Here is a 5,983-nt window from a genome sequence, read left to right on the forward strand (position 1 = left end):
GATGCAGAAAAGACTTTTGATAGCATTAGCAGGTCTTTTTTACAGTTAGCCTTTTGCCAATTGCGACTCGGTGATCGTATGTTAGAACGGATTGCAGCTTTATATACAAAACCTACTAACCCTCTACAAATAAAGGGGGCTCTTCCAAAACATCTTTCAATAACTAATGGCACTAGGCAGGGTGTCCCCCCCCCCCCCCCCGCTTTATATATCATTCTTGTAGCTTTTCCGAATAATCTGAACATAAAGGTTCTTGAAGTTCATGGCTATCCAAATAAATTGTCACTCTTTGCAGATAATCTATTACTTTATATATCTTCTCCACACACTTCAATACCTTCAATACTTCAAGAATTAAATGAATATAGTAATTAACGTAATTTAAAGCATATCTCCTTATATCTGAATTGCTGAATATCTTTTTAACACTGGCACAAGAATTAGAAGGGTAAACCTATGTTTCCCTTTCTTGGTTTACATGCATTAATGTTCTGAAAATAGATACCTTGCATAAGCTTTCATATATTTTTTAGACAGTTTCAATTTATCTAACTTCCTCTTTTATCCGAAAATTAGAGGGACACTTAAGACAGTTTCTCCTGCCTCGATTTTTTGGATTTTTGATCTTGTTTCTGAAAATCCTTGTGACTTATGCCATTGTTAAAGTGCAAAGCCATCGCAAGAATGATGATGATGATGAATTGAACATTGGGAATGCTAAAGCAGATCTTTTAGCAAAAGAGGCAGCTAGGTCAGGTCAGATAGTGTTACAGATAGACACAGCATGATATCAGCAGTTAGAAAATAGAGGACACAACTTCCTTCTTTTGCAGAGGAATTAGCAAGAGATTGTGCCCTTGCTGCTTCTCAGGTTGATCCAGAACGTCCCTTTGTTTGTGAAAACGGGGTTCTCTATCATGACTCCCAAGGAATTTGGTGCCCTGTAGTACTTAAACACAGACACACTCTACACGATTCAATCATGAATGTTTAGGACACTTAGGAAAATAAAGACTGTTGAAGGTACTCAAGGAAAAGTTCTATTGGGAAAAAAGGAAGAGACAGTGCCAGACATTGTTCAATTATTTCTCATTTGTGCTCAGATGAATCCCAGATCAAAAGGAAAAAAACTTCCTTTGCAAAGAGTTCTACCTGCTGATGGTCCATGGTCAACGTTGCAAATTGATTACATGATGTGGGATATGCTTTAGTAGGAGTTGATGTATTTTCAAAATGGGTTGAAATTTTACCTGTCAGAAAAGATAATGCTATTGCAACAGCAAAAGCGCTCAGGAATAATGTATTTGCTACTTGGGGTTTTCCTTCAGAGTTGACATGTGATCAGAGACCTAATTTATAGGAAAAGTGATGCATGCCATGTGTACCATCTTGGGTATTCATCAATAATTTCATGTTCAATATCACCCACAGTCAGCTGGTATAGTGGACAAATTAAAAAAACAGTAAAAAACAGAAATGCTAAAATGTTGTTGGACAAAGGCAATACTTGGGTGGATACAATTCCCTTCATCCTGATGAGTATTAGAAGCACTACTTCTTCTGCTACTCAATACACTACATTTGAACTAATGATAGGAAGACGGATGCCCCTTGTGTTTCCAAATGAACCATTTTTGTCCACTCCCCAAAATGATGCAATACTAAAAAGTGAATGGTTACAATTATTTCAGGAAAACATGAATGCAATTTTGTCACATGCGCTTCACATATGTCGCCCTATTCCTCCAAATTTGTTAAAGGAGCAATGGTAATGGGTAAAACGTTCAGGAAAAATGGGCCTTGGCAAACTAATTGGGAAGGTCCTTTTGAAACACTTGATAAATGTAAAAAGACCACTTGATTCAATTAAAAATGTACGAAGGCAACAAGAAATGTGGGTACATGTGGATCAATGTAAATTGTATTTACCAAAATATTGATACTGCTTTTCTTTTACAGGAATGACTTCAATATACAACCTAAATGATGATGACATCGAAAGAAGTCGTTTCAGTGGAAAAGATTCCTTTTTAGGAACAGTTTTATTGTGTTTATGATATCAATATCACTATTATATCATGGCTGATTTTTCAAAATCCCGAATCAAATACCATAAAGGACAAGGTTGAGTTAATTTCTAAAGAAGAAGATACTTTCTTCAGAAAAATACGTTATTTTAATGTATTTCGAAACAATGAGATTGATATTTCTAAAGATAATATTGGACACTTTTGTATGGGTTATTTTGGGTAGTTTACCTAATAAATTTATTTTTGTTAAGAAACACATTGATTTTTGGGTAAATAAATGGTATATATATCACAGTGTAGGCAACTCTTTAGGATTTTACACACAGTTCATAACTTATGTCACATCCCTATAAGTCAATGTATAAACAATAAGGTGAGTGTTAATGGGACTTTTAAGGCATTTTAGCAAGCCAATTTCTTGAATCTAATGTATATTAAAATTCAAAGTTTATTACAGCTTTGAATATAAAACATTCAAAAAACATTACATAAATCTCAGTAGCTCCACAATCATATATATATAGGCATTTAGTTGTTCAACGCGTTTCACAGAGCAAGTCCACTTCATCAGGAACATAACAGCCTAAAACAACATAATAATTTACAATTTCATACTCTTTCAGTTCATAAATTACAACAAGTATGGGGCATGTAAATATGTACTTACATTTAGCTTTTAAATATTTTGATTCTCTGGTATTATCTTTTGAATCAGATGGAATTATCCTTTTTAAAGCAGTGATACAGTCAGCACATTGCTGTCATAGCATGGACAGGGAGGGGAACCTCAATAGTATATAGGAATAATATTAATATTTCATATGGGTTATACAAATATAATTGTGATAAACCATCACCAAAATCTAAATGATGACCCTTACTTTCACACCAACAAATCACATCAAACTCTATTTGTATTTGATGTCATTTAGTTATTAGTTTATTCCTCATCTCAACATGATTAAAATAACCACTTATATAGTAGACCAATAATTTCAGCCTCCATTTGCCCTATCACAGGTTAATCAGACCATCCGGTGTGATAGTTGTTTATCACCATCTAATTAGAGAGAGCTTAGAAAAGTTTTTGTGCCTTATACCCAGGCTCTAAATTACCTATCCACAAATCCAATCATCATTTCACCAAAAGACCACCTAGTTAATACTCACATAAGTAGTCGACCTGTCAATGAATAATTAGTTGATTGAGCTATCTAAAAAACAAGATAAGATAGTTTAGATACCCCCTTGCTATCTTTATAGAAAATCCTTAATACAACTCCCCTACTCCCCATAATGGCTCACATTGTAACTGCCAAAAAAAAGTTTCCTACCTCGCTTTATGCGGGATATAAACAAATAGCGGGATTTTTGGTCCAGATCTAACTTGTAATGAATGTGAAGCAATCCTCTGACTATACTATCTCTTCCTCGTCTCTACAAAAAGCGTTTCTATCAGATGTGGCATCCCTCGTGTTCAAATAGGCTCCTCCTCCTTCCGAGAACCCATTTACTATGTCATCTTGAACCCACATGGGTGAGTAAACACACCTCCACGTGGGACCAGAAGCCGCATCGAAAACGCCTATTGTAAAAATTGTGATAACTCTACATTTTTTTGCAATTATGAGAGGAAGTAAATATGAAAGATGATGAAGGACAAACATTTGAAGATGTGGGTTCTCATTAAATCATGAGTCAACTCACATTGAATGCTAGAACCAAATCTTTACAATACCCCGATCTTAGACAAAATCCCCCAATCTACTCTTTTGTACAACAAGTTACTGAGGCAGTAAAGAAGTTGGAATTAGGAAAGAAAGGTATGGGAAATATCTCCTTACGTAAACATAAACAGGCCTATACTCCCTTCAAGGTAACACAGATATAATTACCCATCTAATAAAACCCATATAATAAAACCATAAGATAAGGGAGGAATTGTGATAATTCAAAACAAGGAGGGCTATAAACAAATGTGCCTAGATATTCTGAATACTAAGGAATTGTACATAATTATTTCAGATCAACAGATAGAAAGATTTTTTTGAAGAAAATTATTAAATACTTACGAGAGCCAAAAATGATACCGTTAATTATTAAACTATATATAATGCTTTGAAAATTAAATATTTAAAAATACCTACGTTTTATGCACTACTGAAAGTGCACAAAAATCTACCGAAACCTCCTGGCCGCCCAATTATTTCAGAGATTGATAGCATTTCAGCAGAAGCAAGTCGAATGGTGGATGAATATCTAAGAGCATTTGTTTTAGGCTACCATACTACTTAAAAGATACCTTGGATGTACTAAAAGTTATTGAAGATATGAATGTGCCAGTGAATTCCCTGCTAGTAGCTATAGATGTTGAGGCTCTGTATTCCAGCATACTTCACGACTTGGGTTTGCAAACTATAACGAAATGGCTATTTTAAACTAGTAGTGATCTCCAACATGTGACTGTAATTTCCTTGTTACTTTATATACTTAGCACACTTTTGTATTCGATAATAAGACCTACCTCCAGGTACAGGGGGTTGCATTGGGGACACAATGTGCCCCCACCTATGCAAACTTGTACCTCGATGGGAAAAAGATTTTTGCTAAAGAATTATTGTCTGTGTACATGCATCACATATTAATGTGGATAAAATACAGTCTAATCGGTTGAATTTAAAATTAACTATGCAATACAGTACACCATCTATTACATTCATTGATTTGAAAATTAGCATCAACTCAGAAGGGATACTAGCATCTAACCTATATAGAAAACCTACGGAGGGAAATACGTTTTTGGAAGCAAGAAGTGCTCATCCGACTACATTAAAATATAGCATACCCTACTCGCAATGTTTGCGAATAAAAATAAATTGCTCCAATGAAGCTGACTTGCATTTACAGAATTACGTGATAGATTACAAGGAAGGGGTATAGTAAAACAATTCATAAAAAATCATATATTTTCTAAAGAACAAGAAAACGTTTTAATCATTACAAAGTATTCATCTATCATGAATTATTGAGGATTTGTAGACAGTATTGGCCCAGAGATAAATAAGTTTGTGGGCCCAAACCCCAATTTTACACATAGGAAACCATCATCTTTAAGGGATAAGTTAGTACACAGTCCCTTTAAAATTGATAGTGACTCTCAAGAACTGACAACAGAGATAGGCATTTTGCATGTGGGAATTGTGGACAGTGCAGGTGGACTTACTCCCAGAAAGAATCATTCATCATTCCCATCTTTGTGAGACCAAAAATTAAAATTAAAGTAACATGTAAAACTATGGGGGTCATTTATTTAGCCTTCTGTAGTTGCAGTCACCTCTACGTCAGCAAGACGAAACGCTGACTACAGAATTGCATATACGAGCATGTCTATACTATTAGAAGCAAAAGAATTATGACCCCTTAAGTTATCACATGGAAGTATACCAAAACTCCGATGAAAATCAAATGAGATTTACTGTATTGGAATATGTCCACCCCAATCCTAGAGGGGGGTATATGAATAGAGAAATGTTAAAAAGGGAAACCAGATGGATTTATGGACTAAATGCTACTTACCCCCCCAGGAATAAATTAAAGAATGAGTTACATGTCTTATCTCTAGTAACGTCAATAGGCATAAATCTATAAAGCTCTTGTTTACATTTAGAATGAGAAAGGGGAAATAAAGGAAAAAAAAGGGAGAGAGGAGAAAACTTTTTTTCCTGTAATGTAATATGTGGATTTATCTAACATATATTATATACTATTTGATCTGTCTTGTCTATCGTTGTATTGCAGTACACTGATATAAAGAATTCCTGTAAATGTATATAATTGACAAAATGAATATCAATTGATGCACTGGGTTTATTTATGGAGAGGTTAGTATTGTTGTATTAGGAATTTCCATATAATTTTTATATAACTATACATTTAAATCAACACTGCTAATA

The 5,983-nt window shown here is 34.4% G+C and overlaps 1 long non-coding RNA gene across 1 annotated transcript; it reads right to left on the reverse strand.

Annotated features, from left to right (window-relative positions):
* Positions 1 to 2,460: 2,460 nt before the first annotated feature.
* LOC140334609 (uncharacterized) lies at positions 2,461 to 3,246 on the reverse strand. Its single transcript, XR_011921606.1, has 2 exons — positions 3,201 to 3,246; positions 2,461 to 2,613 (listed from the first exon to the last, which is right to left on the reverse strand). It is a non-coding gene; the product is annotated as an uncharacterized lncRNA (long non-coding RNA).
* Between the last annotated feature and the right edge of the window lie 2,737 nt (positions 3,247 to 5,983).

This window comes from Pyxicephalus adspersus, chromosome 7 (genome assembly GCF_032062135.1).
Source record: "Pyxicephalus adspersus chromosome 7, UCB_Pads_2.0, whole genome shotgun sequence".
In the NCBI taxonomy this organism is placed as follows: Eukaryota; Metazoa; Chordata; class Amphibia; order Anura; family Pyxicephalidae; genus Pyxicephalus; species Pyxicephalus adspersus.